Source organism: Dermacentor andersoni, chromosome 7 (assembly GCF_023375885.2).
Source record: "Dermacentor andersoni chromosome 7, qqDerAnde1_hic_scaffold, whole genome shotgun sequence".
NCBI classification, from domain to species: domain Eukaryota; kingdom Metazoa; phylum Arthropoda; class Arachnida; order Ixodida; family Ixodidae; genus Dermacentor; species Dermacentor andersoni.
In genome coordinates this window covers 13385140-13401324 of record NC_092820.1, presented here as the reverse complement: position 1 = coordinate 13401324, position 16185 = coordinate 13385140, and the positions used below count along the sequence as shown (strand labels likewise).

The 16185-nt window shown below is 50.1% G+C and overlaps 1 protein-coding gene across 2 annotated transcripts in view; it reads right to left on the bottom strand.

Moving 5' to 3' along the window:
* Positions 1–16185, bottom strand: part of d4 (double PHD fingers d4) — a 196824-nt gene that overhangs the window by 50641 nt on the left and 129998 nt on the right. The window lies entirely within an intron of this gene.

Below are 16185 nucleotides of genomic sequence, written 5' to 3'. Positions count from 1 at the left end.
CGTTTAAAAAGCACACCTATTTTCAAACTTTTTCTTTTCTGGCATGTGCTGCCACTATGAGGAATAGAGGAAATTTTTTTCTCACTCCTCCCTCCCACGGTTTTCGTTGCATGGCTTGTTTTAGAGCTAGTTTGCTCCGGCGCGTCTATATACTACCGCTCGCACGTTGGCATGCGCGCGGGTGGGCGGCAGTTTGAGTTTCGTTCCGCGGGTGGTTTCGGCTTCTTGCGCTCGCAATACTTATGGCTATCTCGTTACTAATCCCTCAAATGGCGACTGCCTGTTTCTCGCTCGTTTAGTGCTCACAGGGGTATGCATAGGAAGGATGGCGTCATGCATGCGTTTTCTTTTCTTTTTTTGGAGACACATGAAAACTACTGTATTTACTCGAATCTAGGCCGACCCCGATTCTAAGCCAACCCCCTAAAGTCCGAAGCCAACAAAAAAAATATATACATATTACCTTGAATGTAGGCCGAACAAAAAAAGCGAGGACAGCATTCACAAAATGCAAACAGCATTTACTGAGTCTGAACATACAGAGCTCAATCAACGTCGTCGTCGCTGCTAGACTCGTCGCTGTGTTCCGTGTCACTGTCACCTTCAAACAGTGCACGATCTTCGGTACCGTCAAGTGCATTAGATATGCTAAACTTTTAAAGGCAAGCACGATCAAAGTACCTGGGATGTCATCCCGCGCTACAGCTACCCAGCCTGCCAGCTGCGATAGTGATGCACGTTTGATGCATCTTGTTGCCGTTAGCATGTGGTCTTCGTCAGTCAACCAGTGTGTGTAATATTTCCACAAACGATCCTTGAAAGGTTTGTTGATGCAGACATCAAGTGGCTGCAACTGGCTCGTCATGCCGCCCGGTATGACAGTGAGGTTCGTGTTCGCTTGGGCGAGCGCAGCCTTCACATTGTCAGTCAAGTGCCCACGGTAAGAATCGACGACAAGGAGCGAGTTCTTTGTCAAAAGGGCACCTGGACGCCGTCACCACACAATCTTACCCCACTCTTCCGCCATCGCACCCGTCATCCAACCATTCTCATTTGCCCGGACAATGATATTTCTTGGGAAAGTTTCTCGAGCAGGTGGTGTCTTCCTTTTAAGGGGGGACGTGGCTTTGAAAATAAACTTCTTTATTTCTTCATGGATTTTGATGAAAATTGGCGCACATGTTTGGAATGTCTCCCTGATGCTTCCATAAAAGTTTCAGAGTGATATCTTGAGAACATTTTATTCAATTAAATTGAGCAGAATTTTTCTCCCTCTAGCTTTCTGAAGAGCCTGGGGAACTTAAAAAACGTGATAGAAAGCTTGTGAAGTATTGACTGCATTGCCAAATGTATGCTGAAGGTCGTGACATTCTTGCTTTTTTTTTTTTTTCGCATCACAAATTTTTTGGAGTGCCATATTTTATGTTACCTTCGCATCAAGTGCACTTTCAGGGTAGACGAACAGCCATATCGTAAACTTACAAAGGGTCAAGATAAGAAAGCGAGAATGTCACGACCTGCACTGTCAAAATATGCAAAATATGCTAAACGGTAACAAAGAAATGAGCTCCAGAAACTGAGCAGAAAGGCAGAAAAACAGTTTTGAGAAAACGACTCTCAAAGTTTCACCTTCTCCTCAGTTCTCTAAAAGGCACCGAATTTGTAGTATTTGGAGTGTTTTGTGATGTGGGGCCTCTTGTACATGTGTCCTCTGGTCTGGTGCACTCCCCCCCCCTTTTTTTCTTTTTATAGGGCATTCTTTGCTGCTGCTGCTCTACAAAGAGCACGGTGCCTAAGTTTCAAACCAAGTGACATGCAGAACTCTGTGTGGGCATGAATATAGTTCCAGTGTACATTCAGGCAGCCTGTACCCGCAGGCTGCCCGATTGATAGCAATCTCCAGTACAATCAGTGAGGCATTTTTTTTTTCTTTTGGTAGAATTGACCACGTTACTGAATGAAGGCTCTGAGTGTCAGCAGCCTCCCAAGTCATCTTTACTTGACAATGGCTGTAGAACTTAGGATGAGAGAGCCAGTGATAGATTTGCAGCTGCTAGGTGCTTTCCAGAATTGTACTTTTGCATGATGCCTCAATCACTTCTGCAGCCAGGTGTCTGTGCCAGCACAAGGGGCCTAGTGAACAGAGCTCATGATGAGGTTCTCTTTATGAAGGAGTGGTATGATGGATATTGTTACGAGCTATTGTGACAATATGATAATAGAGTGAACGCGCAATATGCTTAGTTGCGGGTCCGAGGTGGCGATGTGTGAAATGCCTAGCCGCAGATACAAGGAGCCGACGCGCGATGTGCTTAGTTGGGCAGGTCGAGGTGCCGACACACAAAGTACCTAGCCGCGCAGTTCGAGGTGCCGATGTGCGAAATGCCTAGTCGCGGGCTCAAGGAGTCGACCCTCGATGCGCTTATTCATGCAGTCCGACGTGTCGACGCACGAAATTCCTAGCAGTGGGCTCGAGGAGTCGACACTCGATGCGCTTATTCGCGAAGTCCGCGGTGCCGACACGCGAAATGCCTAGTCACGGGCTTGGGGAGTCGACACTCCATACGCTTATTCGCGCAGTCCGAGGTGACGACGCGCAATATGCCTAGTCGCAGGCTCGGGGAGTCGACCCTCGATGCGCTTACTCACACAGTCCGAGGTGCCAATGCACAATATGCTTAGGCGAGGGTCCGAGAAGTCCGCGCTTGATGTGCTTGATCGTCCCTATGCGCGAAATGTTTAGCCGCGTGTCCGAGGATTGCGCGCGCTATGTGCTTCATCACAATTTCCGAAGCACCAAGTGCTGAAAGGCTTAGCCGCATGTCTGAGGATCCGCGCGTGAATCTTGGTCGCGAAATCCGCGTCACCTATGCTCGGAATGCTTGACCGCGAGTCTGAAACATCCACAAGCATAGGGATCGGCAGCACAGCATCACAGTTGCGCGCTGCTTCTCATAGCCCGCAGAGCGCGCCTTCACCTTCTTGGCACCCTTTTCATTCACAGTGTACGCCACTGGCATATCAAAATACACAGCCGTCTGGTAGGCATCGCCGATTTGCCTGAGGTTGTAGCCTGCCCCTTCTCTCTTTCACAGCACATAGCGCTGAAAAGCTATCAGCTTTTCTTCGAAATCGCTTGGCAGCTTCTGCGTGATTGAAGTGCGACGTTAGAGGCTGAAGCCGAAGTGCTTCATGAATTTCTGAAGCCAGCCCCAGCTGGCTTTGAAATCCTTTGACGTTAGGCCTCGCTCCCTCAAAAGTTCTCTAGCTTTCGCTTGGAGCACTTCTGTTGTCACTGGAAGGGCAGCTGCTCTCTGCGCCCGAACAAAGTCGACCAAAACTGTCTACACTTCGTGGTGATGGCCTTTCTTTGATCCGCTAAATGCCATCCTCGTTGCGGCGCATGGAAAAAGCTGCTGTCGTTGTCCCCTCCAACAACGGACATATTTTTCGTCGACACCAAAGTCCCGCCTGGCTTGAAGGTTCGACGATGCCTCTGACGCTATCTCAACTTTTTGCTTGAAAGCGGCACTGTAGTGGCATCTCCTGCTTGGTGCCATTGCGATAACACCACGCAGCACACCGATACGGCCGCCACAACACAGGTCAAAATGGCCACCTCGCTTATGTACGGTTGGCTACTGGCATGGCTAGTAGCGGCTGCGATACTGACTGTTCTAGATAGCGCTAGCTATGCACCATATTGCTAAGGAACAATATATGCGATCACGAAAAGGCGAGCAGTGTGAAGACGACGACGACGATCAGAAGCTAGCGCGGGCTGTTGCCTCTTGGCCAAACGCAGCGTATTTTCTTGTAAATATACTTGTACAAAGCTTTTCGTCTGCGTCTTCCTACGTAACATATCTGGTGGAGGTGGACGTTCCCTGTACATCATCACGAAGCTTCACAGTGGACGGTATGTCGAGCCTTCCTTCATGCCTCCCGGCGACGACAACCTGACTCCGCCGGCTCCGACACCTGCTGCCACTTCGACGACCTACATCACTCTCCCCGCTCCCCGTGATCCTGGCGTATTCTCGGGCAAAGATGGGGATCAGCCTGTATGAACACGTCAGCCGCAATAACCGGTGGGACCCTACTATTATGCTCGCCAACGTAGTCCTTTACCTCGGTGGCACACCTAGAGTTTGGAATCCCACGCACGAAGATGAGCTCACCAGTTGGGATTCACTTAAGAAACAGCTTAGAGACTTGTTCGGCAACCCCTACGGTCACCAACTTGCCACGCAGAAGGCGCTTTCCGGACGTGTGCAGACATCAACAGAGCCCTATGTCACGTACATTCAGGACGTCTTGGCTCTGTGCCGCAAAGTTGACACCCATATGACTGAGTCAGACAAGGTTGCCTACATCCTCAAAGGCATTGCCGATGACGCCTTCAACTTGGTCGTTTGCAACAACGTAGCGACGGTGGATGCTGTTATAAAAGAGTGCCGCCGCCTGGAACTCGCTAAAAGCCGACGTATTGACCAGCAGTTTGCCCGATGCGGCTGTGCCGCGAGGTGCGTCTTCTTCACAATCTCCCCCCGGACAAAAAGAGCCATCCTGGTGCCTTAAGAATCGGGAGGCAGAGGGTCGTGGTAGGGCTTGAGACGCGAGACGTGGACAATGTCACGTCTACGCCGGCGCATGTCTTCAGGTGGTGACCGGGGCTCAATGAGAAAATTCACCGGGGATGTTTGCTCCAAGACTCGGTAAGGCCCTTCGAATTTTGGGACGAGTTTCGAGGAAAGCCCCGGAGTCTGGAAAGGCACAGACAACCACACAAGAACGCCTGGAGCGTAGGTGGTGTTCGGAAGCGTGTCGGTGCGGTTTTCTTTCTGGCGCTGCTGTTGCTCGGCCGTAAAGGAGGGCGCTAGCTGGCGGCATTCTTCGGCCTGTCGGGCGACGTCAGACACAGGTAGACACTCGGGGGCGTCAGAATGGTATGGAAGGAGCGTGTCGATGGTATGCGTAGGCTGGCGGCCATACAGGAGGAAGAAAGGTGAAAATCCCGTAGTGGCCTGGATCGCGGTGTTGTACACGAACGTGATGAATGGAAGGATGCGGTCCCAGTTACCATGATCAGATGCCACGTACATCGACAGCATGTCACCAAGTGTGCGGTTAAATCGCTCTGTGAGCCCGTTAGTCTGGGGATGGTATGCCGTGCTTGTCCGATGAATAATACGGCATTCTGAGAGCAAACTTTTGACGACTTCGGAGAGGAAGGCACGACCTCGATCGTTGAGGAGATCTCGAGGTGCGCCGTGTCGAAGCACGAAGCGATGTAGGACGAAAGAGGCTACATCCCGCGCTGTAGCACTTGGTAAAGCAGCAGTTTCGGCGTAGCGTGTCAGATGGTTAACAGCAACTACGATCCACCGATTGCCGTCTGGCGTCATAGGAAGCGGGCCGTATAGGTCATGCCGACGCGATCGAAGGGTGTGGCAGGGCACGGAGCGGCTGCAAGGCACCAGACGGGCGTAAAGGCGGCGATATGCGGCGTTGACAGTCAAGACAGCACCGAACAAACTTGTGTACAAAATTGTACATGCCACGCCAGTAGTAGCGGTGGCGAATTCGTTCGTATGTCTTAATGACTCCGGCGTGGCCACACTGTGAATTGTTGTGGAAAGCGGCACATATTTGAGACCTTAAGCTGCGGGGAACCACCAGAAGCCACCGACGACCTCTAGGAGTGTAATTGCGTCGGTGCAGCAGCTGGTCACAAATGGCAAAATTAACTGCTTGGCGTCGGAGGGTTCGGAATACAGGGATGGTCAATGATCCAGAAAGATAGTCGAAAAGAGAAGCGATCCACGGGTCACGACGTTGTGCGGTGGCAAAGGAGTCGATGTCGAGAGATGACACGGAATGTGCGGAAGTTGTTCCGCAGGCCGCGTCTGGAGGTAAGGTGAATGAGACAGGGCGTCTGCGTCGGAGTGTGTGCGTCCGCTGCGGTATACGACACGAATATTGTACTCCTGGATGCGTAGTGCCCAACGGGCTAGGCGGCCAGTGGGATCTTTCAAGTTGGCGAGCCAACAAAGCGCATGGTGATCTGTGACCCAAGTCAAATGGGTGCCCGTACAGATATGGTCGGAACTTTCTCAGTGCCCATACTAAAGCCAAGCACTCTTTTTCGGTCACGCTGTAATTGGCCTCAGGCTTCGTCAGCATGCGACTCGCATAGGCGACTACGTATTCGGGGTAGACCGGCTTTCGTTGGGCGAGCACGGCGCCGAGACCGACCCCGCTGGCATCTGTATGTACTTCAGTTGCAGCTGACGGGTCGAAATGGCGAAGAATAGGTGGGGAGATGAGAAGACGACGCAGCGTAGCAAAGGCGGAGTCACATGCAGGGGACCAGCAGGAGAGGGCGGCGTCACCGCGTAGAAGCTTGGTCAATGGAGCCATGATCGATGCAAAATTTCGAACAAAGCGCCGGAAATATGAGCATAGGCCCACGAAGCTTCGAAGTTCTTTGATGGTCTGAGGCTTCGGAAACTCAGCGACTGCTCGAAGTTTTGCAGGATAGGGTAGAACGCCATGCTTGGACACAACGTGGCCTAAAACAGTAAGCTCTCGCGCGGCGAAGCGGCACTTCTTGAGGTTGAGTTGAAGGCCAGCGTTCGTTAGACAGGTCAAAACTTGTCTGAGGCGGAGCAGGTGAGTAGGAAAATCAGGCGAGAAAACCACGACATCGTCAAGGTAACACAGACATATAGACCCCTTGAGGCCATGCAGCGTGTTGTCCATGAGTCGTTCAAAGGTGGCAGGGGCGTTACAAAGCCCGAAAGGCATCACCTTAAATTCATATAAGCCGTCAGGCGTAATGAATGCGGTTTTCTGGCGATCGGCCGCAGCCATCGGGACCTGCCAGTACCCTGAACGCAAGTCAAGAGACGAGAAGAATTCTGCTCCCTGAAGACTGTCGAGGGCGCCGTCGATGCGCGGCAAAGGATAGACGTCTTTGCGCGTTACCTTATTTAACCGACGGTAGTCGACGCAAAAGCGAATAGACCCGTCCTTCTTGCGGACAAGAACGACGGGAGATGCCCAGGGACTGTGCGAAGGTTGAATAACATCACGGCGCAGCATATCTTCGACTTGGGTGGTAATGATATGACGCTTATCGGCAGAGACGCGGTACGGTCGTTGACTTAACAGCTGATGTGAACCAGTGTCAATGTAGTGCTGCACTTCCGACATGCGGCCCAGGCGAGGTTGTGAAACGTCGAATGAACTTCTAAATTTGTGCAGGAGATCAAGAAGGTCGGCGCGTTCGGTAGGTGTGAGGGTATCGGCGATGACATTCGAGAACGCATCCCTGGACGTTTCCTCAAGCGCGGACATCCAAGACGGGTGGCCGGAGTCGACATAAAAAGAGTCTATGGGGACGTCAACCAAAGACGAAGAGTCGAGGAGTTCCACGAAGCCAAGGCATTCACCCACGAGCAACGTAATAGGCGCACAGAGGGAATTGTAAAAGTATATATTGCTGCAGCCGCCAGCCATGTCAAGCGTCGCGAAGGGTAGTGGGAGAGATTTACGGCTCATGAAGACGTTGGACGGTGTGAAGAGGACCGTTGCATCAGCGATGGCATTGCAAGAAACAGGTACGAGGGCGAAGGAGCCAGGTGGAATATCTGTGTCCTCGCGCACGGTAAGTTTAGAAGGGTGGTCGCAATCTTCGTCCAAGGGTGCGTCACAAGGGGAAAATTCAACTTCGGCGCGTGAACAGTCGATCACGGCTTTATGACTGGATAAGAAGTCCCATCCGAGGATGACGTCATGCAAGCAAGTGGGAAGAACAATGCACTCGACGATGTAAACAATGCCGTGAATAAGCACACGTATAGTACAGGCTGCGTGCGGAGTGATGTGCTGCGCGCTTGCCGTACCAAGCGACAGTCCAGAAAGCGGCGTGGTCACCTTGCGCAGCAAACGGCACAGTTTGGCGGCTATCACAGAAACGGCTGCGCCGGTATCCACAAGAGCGAATGCAGGAACACCTTCTACACAAATTTCGACCACGTTAGCAGGAGAGGCGCGAGGACTTAAACAGTTCGAATGGGGCGCAGTTCTTGCCTCTTGAACTGCGACGTTCAGTTTTCTTGGTCAGGTGGTGCGGGTCGCCGACGCATTGGGGAGAGCGAGCGTCGGCGAGGGGATGGCGAGCGACGCGAAGGAAATTCTGGGATGTCAGCACGAGCGTACAATTGGGGGGAAGGAGCGGCGTATTGGCGAAATGGCTGGCTGCCGTACTGGAAGGGCCGCGAGGCGTCGCCGAACGCTTGAGGGCGACGGCGGCAATATCGGGCGACGTGTCCGGGAGTGCAGCAAGAATAACAGATAGGTCGATTGTCAGGTGTCCTCCAAGGATTAGCTCGCGGTGCGGTCCAAGATGCAGCATGGACTTCCGGTGGCAGCGGTTGGGACTGGGTTGCGAAAGACGCCTGTGGAGGCCTGCGTACTGCCTGCGCGTACGTAAGAGGCGCGGCCACAGGCAGGACTGGCTGCGCATAGGTGATAGGCGTGGCGACAGGCTGCACTGCCAGCGCAGAGTTGAGATTCGCGGCTGCAGGCGATTGATGGTGTGCGGAAGAGACAACTTGGGCGACCTCTTCGGAAATGAGGGTGCGGAGCGTGTTTGGAAGACGGGAGGTGGGCTCCTGCGTGAAGGGGACTAAAGAAAGTTGGCGGGCAACTTCCTCACGCACGAAGTCCTTGACCCGCTGAAGGAATGAGGATGGGTCGTACATGTTGTCAAGGCTCGCCAACAAGTCGTCGCTTCCCAGAGGACGCGGAGTCGAAGCGCGTTGCTTCCTTAACTCATCGTAACTTTGGCATAGGCTGACAACTTCAGACACAGTGCGCAGATTCCTGGCTAGGAGCATCTGGAATGCACCGTCATCGATGCCTTTCAGTATATGGCGAATTCGCTCAGCTTCGGGCATTGCGGCGTTGACTCGTTTACAAAGGTCCACGACGTCTTCTATGTAGCTTGTGAACGTTTCTGCCATCTGCTGTGCTCGGGCGCGCAAGCGTTGTTCGGCACGCAGCTTGCGAACAGCGGGTCGGCCGAACACTTCCGTAAAGGTTGTCTTGAAGACTGGCCATGTGGGTACGTCACTTTCGTGGTTGTGAAACCACAGTTGGGTAACACCAGCCAGATAAAAGATCACGTGAGTTAACTTGGCTGGATCATCCCACTTGTGTGCGCTCACCCGTTCATATGACGCAAACCAGTCTTCTACGTCTTCGTTGTCTGCACCGCTGAAGATCTTGGGGTGCCGTTGTCGTGAAACGCCGGTGCAGGTGACAGACTGTGGCGTCGGTGCCGTTTGGTATGAGCTGTCGGTCATGGCGGGCGGTAGCGTTCTTGATCTCAGCTCCAGGGTTTCAAGCGACGGGGTTTGAGTCCCAGCACCTCCACCAATTGAGAAAAGGTTTATTGGCGGCGCCTAATGCGAAGGCACAGCAACCGGGAACGGTGAGGCAGCCCGAAGCACTGTTCAAACGGACGCCAGCAATCAACAGCGCGAGCCGAAACGAGCCGCGCGTTGGCGATGCGGCTGTGCTGCGAGGCGCGTCTTCTTCTTCACAGTGCGTAGACAACCTTCGTGCACACCGCTACACTCTAATGAATGTGGGCACACTGCAAGGCTCCGTGCTGTCCCTTTTCCTTTTCAATGCAGTACTTATTCGGCTCGCACGGAAGTTGCAGCAAATTCCCCATCTTGACCATACTCTGTACACAGATGATATCACCCTGTGGACTAAATCGAAGAAACACTGCAAATATTCGCAATGCTAATACAGGACGAAGTCACCAAGGTGGGCCTCACCTGCTCACCGGAAAAATCTGAGCTTTTCTTGATCCCGCCAAAGGGTAAAATGTATCATACTCCTAGGAGAATCTACGTGCACAATAGAGAGGTCCCACAGGTCCACACTATTTGAATCCTGGGCCTCTACCTGCAACAAGATGGCAGAAATACCGAAGCAATCAAACGTCTAAAGAGCACACTAGCAGCCACCATGCAGCTAATATGCAGAGTAACAAATAAAGCTCACGGCCTGCGTGAATCCGACATTCTGCAAGTGGTACAAGCTTTTACCATGAGTAAAGTATTGTATTCTGCCCCCCTGTCTTAGAATGCAACCGAAACCTAAACAATAAGTTCTATAATCCGGCAAGCTACCAAGGCAGCGCTCCGTCTGCCCAAAAACACCAGTAACGAACGCCTGGCAGAGTTAGGTGTGCATAACACCATACAAGAACTAACTGAAGCACACCTACAGGCACAATATTTCTGATTAGCCAGCACCCCTACCGAAAGACATATACTTTCTAAACTTCAAATTAACATTCCTGCTAATCATAACTTCCTAAAAGCCCTTCCCATGGCAATTCTTCAAACGCTACGCATTCGACCGCTCCCCCGAAACATGTGCCCCGACCAAAACCGCGAGCGACGAAAAGCCAAAGCAGCAGCCCTTCATAAACGGTACGGCAATGAGCAGAATGCAATATGGGTAGATGCTGCATGTGATCAGCACGGAGCCACAGCGGTTGCTTACACACCAAACAACCCTCCCTTAATACAGGAACTACCCCCGGGAACAGACCCAGAGGAAGCGGAAGAGATCACTATAGCGCTAGCGCTCGGCAGCTCCAGTGCTACCTACATCCTGAGTGATTCAAAAACTGCACTGCTAAATTATGCTAGGTGCAGAGTTCACCCTGCCACCTTCCACATACTGGCCCAGAACCCTCCCTTCTGCCGCAGCGCTGAGCTCATCTGGGTCCCCGCGCACTCTGGAAACCCTGGCAATGAGGCCGCTGATTCTTTAGCGCGAGGGTCGAGAAACCAGGCACAGACGGACCTCATGGGGGGTTTCTCGGGGGAGTGTGCGTGTTCCTTCGCAAATGCTCATGCCGAGAGGCAAATATACCCACCCCACCACTCTTCCCTCACTACCAGGGAGCAACACTTATGGCGCCGCCTGCAAACGCACACGCTACCTATTCCATCCCTCCTATCCCAATACCAACCCATCCCCCCTTCTTGCCCTCTGTGCAATGCGCGAAAGCAAACCTCACCCATATACTCCTGGCCTGCCCAGCTTCTTCTCCCCCCGGCGGGCCGGTACCCCTCAAAACCTGGAAGGACTGGGAGACCTCACTACGCTCCACGGACCCGGCAAGGCAGAAGATCGCCGCCAACTGGGCTGCCAGCATTATGGACATGTTAAACATGAACGTTTGAGTGCAGTGGGGTCGTGCGGGGACCCAGGGGGCCTGGGAGGTCCCAAATTCCTTTACAAAATAAAGCTTTTTCCTCCTTCCCTCATGAGTGTTGTGTGCACTGTAAAACTCTAAAGAATGTTGAAAAACCCTTCCGAAAAGCGAACAAACACGCCGGATAGCGAAAAGCTATGGGTAGGGCCATACAGCAAACATAAAATTGTAAGTACGTTGTAGCTCCCGTTGCTCTCGCTTTTTTGGCGGTGCCATGTTTTGGTTTCAATTGTAAGTCGACCCCTCACTTCAGATTTTCAAATCTTAAAAAAAGTGGTCGACTTACAATCGTGTAAATACGGTACTTGTCTTTTTATTTGTATTGAAATCCAGTATACATTTTATTATTATAAGTTTTTCATGACATACAATGACTAAAAGCCTTCGTTTCTGATGACTTGGCTTGGCTCGTCTATCGACATAACGACGACGACAGGTGCCAGCCAGCCATGACGTAGGCGTGTACTTGGGGGAAAATGCGGTACAAATATAAGAAATGTCTGTACAACGATGCGAACTTATTGCACCAGCTTTTCATTTTCAAGAGTGGTTCAAAAGGTCAAAATGTAGGTGGTTAAGTGCAGTTACACTCACTCCTGTGAAAGCAGAACAATGGGTCGCTGTCACAATTTGCGTGGCAGGCTATCGACGTTGCTCTCACTTCTCAGTGTTGCTGGAGGAGGGAATCTACTTTTTAAAGGCTGCTCAGATCGAAAAATTTTGCTTACTGAATATCCACACAATTTTGGAAGTAACTGCTGTAGATGTAAACACTATCAAGGGTCAGCTTAGCGATGCGCCATAAAAAACTAGGTCCCTAAAAATCGGTTGTCAGTTCCCTTAACATAGCTTCGGTAATACGTGGCGGCGGAGTGAGTAAAAGCTTTATTGAAAATAAGGCACGATAGTTGGGGCACGAATAAGGAACGATGCTTGATCCAAGAGAGCCTCCCAGCCCTCATCCTCAAGCCATGCTTTGCTCATTAGTGGATGCTTATCATGGGGCTGTCAATGTGTGGAGGCTTCCTGGGGGGGGGGAGGGGGCACTCCCATGTGATGATGGTGCAGGTTGGGGTAAAATGTGTTCATCTGAATGTGACACCAATCCCTCTCCTGTTGGCTGTTTCAATCCGAGTGAGGATGTCCAAAATGTCTCTGCTCTCGTCTTTGCTGTAAGAGGATGTCACGAGAATTCGATGGAAGGTCGTCGCTGGGCCATGCCGTTGCTCGGACGTTTAATCCTCAAGCAATACGGTCTGCCCTCGAGTTCCCTGCTAGTCTCTTGAGTGCCGGACACCAAATGATATTGTGGTGCCCTTCTGGTTGATAGCCTGGAATTTTTATTACTGACTGGGGTACCATCCCATTTAGAAATGGGGGGCAAGCCGCTTGTGAGTCGGATAGTACAACAGCCGAATTGGTTTGGCGCTCGGCTTCCTGAATGGCCAAGGCGATGGCTGCAGCTTTTGCCACACATGCCGAGGAGGTTTTGAAGGGTGCCATTATTATGTTACTGAGCACGTGCTGGTGGTCGAGTTGGTTATGCATGATTACAACGCAGGCGTCAAAATAAAACAATGGACGAAGGAAGAAGACACGAGACAACCACGTAAGCGCTACGTGGTTGTCTGGTGTCTCCTTCTTTCATCCGTTGTTTTATTTTGATGCCTTCGTTGTTATCAAGTTATGTTGTTCTGACACGTAGAGACTACGGCCGGAGCTCACTCAACTAACACCCGTGTAACACACTCCCGGTCCCATGCCGAAACGTTTGTGAAGAGTCTTTGCCCTTGCTGTGTCATCCGGGATGGTACTTGGGATACATGTTCTTAGGAATTGGAGCCACCGCAATGTGCCATCGAACACTATGTCTGTCTGTGCCGTTTCCTCTCAGCAATACTGCATCTATGAAAAATAGCACCAGTGCAGACCGAGAGCCAACAGCAATGTTTTTATGGATAACTCTCGTGGTGACAACTGATAAATTGATGCACTGATGGGCGGAATGGTGAATTTTCAGGCTTTCAAGAAAACTACCTTTAAAAATCATGAACATTTGCCGAAGTCCCCTGAAGCTTGTTATATCGAGATTTCACTGCACTAATAGTTAGTGAGAGATATTCGATTCGTATTCGAAACTTTGAATACCATATTTACTTGCATAATGATCACACTCTAATAATGATCGCACCCCTAATTTTCGTAGTCAAAATTCAATTTTTTTTTTCTTTCCGGCGTAAGGATCGCACCCCGAACTTGCCGCAGATACATGTTCTGTTCCAAGCCTAGCTAATGATGATCGTGCTTACCAACTGTCGAATGCTGTCGAATGTTACACGAACGACTCTTCAAGACATACCAAACGTTCTGCACGCACCAGACAAATTCTTAAGCAGATTCCCTATTTCATTCCTTTCATCACTTTTCGCACTTCCACGAAAAAAGAAAAAATCTACAACCAAACTTGCCTCGGCTTTATTATTCGTAGGCGTTATAATGGTTGTGGTCAACAACAACAACAACAACAACAACAAAAAAGGCGCTTTTCGTTTCCTCTCGTCTGCACTCGTGGGCACGCAACAAATCACGAGCGGCAACAACAGTAGCCACGTTGATACATTAGAAGTGTACCCTATTCATATGCCGACGCTTTTAACACAGCTGAAATATTCGTCCACCCTTAGTGGAAACGTGCCATATTAGAATTGTAGTGAAGATAAATGCGGCAGTTTTCGCAGCATGCCTGCCATGCGTTTCTATGTCACTGGCAGCTGAGCACGGCCATCTCTGTTTCTGTCCCCTCAAAGTGGACATGGCTACGTTGTTGCTGCAAACTTGCCGATTAACAATATTATTCATTACTCATATGGCAGAAACTGTTTCAATGCACGTAATGTACTCACGAGAAAAAAAAGATCACGTTCGGCGCATTTGGCTTGCTCCGTCGGCCACCATCTTTGTTTTTATGTCCCACAGTGTTACAGAGGCAGCCGCCTGTTTGTTGGCCTGCTATCATCCCACAGCAAATCCGGGATGAAAAAAAATATTTTTTTCGTGACATTTACCCAGCGTACTGATTGCACCCTTAAATTTGCGTCCATTTCTTTTGAAAAGAAGAAAAGTACGATCATTATGCGAGTAAATACGGTATATGCCCCCACCTACAAGGGAAATAATGAAAGCATTATATGTGGAATGTGAATAAAGGGGGAAAATGCACCTGCAGGCCATTTGTCACCCTTACTGAGAATGAATTACCATTACAACAATACCTTGCTTTGGGCGAGTTGGTTCATCTTGACAGTTTTCATAAAGACGCACTAAAGACAAAGACAAACGAACACATACAACAGGACTGGCTCTACTTCCAAATGGCGTTTATTACAAATGCTCATCTATTTATACGCTGCGCATCAGGTACATCATGCACTCATCATCATCCACTCAAAAGATTGTAAATGAATCAGATCATACACACGATTGTATGGTCAATCAGTTCAGATGCCTAGATATCTCGAAAGAAACGTCACTTCTTTTTCTTGCAAAACCAAAGACGGACAGCTGAAGCATTTGTCGCCTGCTTTTCTTACAACATATGCTTCAACTATTTCTCGTTCTGTTTTTGTGTTTTCTTTGCTCAAGAAAGTTGTGTCACCAAAAATGGGTGTGCATGCACACTTTTTGCAGTGCTCGGCCAAGTGACTGCCGTATCCTTTTCTGTTTATCTATGTTTGGTGACACAACTTTCGTGAGCAAAGAAAACACAAAAACAGAATGAGAAATAGTTGAAGCATATTTTGTAAGAAAAGCAGGTGACAAGTGCTTCAGCTATCCGTCTTTGGTTTTGCAAGAAAAAGAAGTGACGTATCTTTCGAGATATCTAGGCACCTGAACTGATTGACCATACAATCGTGTGTATGATCTGATTCATTTACAATGTTTTGAGTGGATGATGATGAGTGCATGATGTACCTGATGCGCAGAGTATAAATAGATGAGCGTTTGTAATAAGCGCCATTTAGAAGTAGAGCCAGTCCTGTCGTATGTGTTCCTTCGTCTTCGTCTTTAGCGCGTTTTTATGAAAGCTGTCCAGAATTACTGCTCTTAAGAGAGACAGCATTTCACATTAGATTGCACTGAGCCATCAGACATTATATTTCACTTTCTATTAGCCTTTTGTTTGTTAGGTATTTTTTATACACATATTTTTCTACGTGACATGGAGTGTAGGAACGCTCCACCCGACTCTACCTCGGACAAGTGGGAGGAGACCCTACGAAGCCCGTTACTCCACGACCGGCAATGGGCAGTCCAGCAGGCTCGCGCAGCGGCTGCCAGGTACTCCTTGTCGGTCTCCTGCATGGGAGACGCCCACTGCGCGCAGACGTGCGTCCTGCAGGACCTTTAATAAAGTTTATCCAATCCAAATGACTTGTTGCACCTGGCTGTTTTCTGCCGTAAATGCTTTAGTGTTGCTAGGCTGGTGACTGTTTATACTCTTGTATTTTCCGAATAAATGTTCATTTAAGCATCAGCACTTGTGTTGTGCACCTCCTAGAGCCTGTCAAATATGAACTCCATGCTTCCTGCAGGACAGAGCGCGCAAGAGAGAGTGTGGGCTCCCTTCCAAGCACGGGAGAACAATATTTGGCTCGCATGTTCATGCCAGCATTGTCTACAGGTCGCAAATGTTTTCTTACCATGGCGAAAAAGGTGCTGCGATTTCCCTTTAAGACGTGCGACTTGCAATCAGACTTTTCTACCCGTGGACAGAACATGCCATGCATTCGTGTCCCGACTGTGTGCATTAAGAGGACAAGTAACGAGCCACAGTGCGTGCCTTCCCCTGGGAGTGTTATCAATCAAAAAAA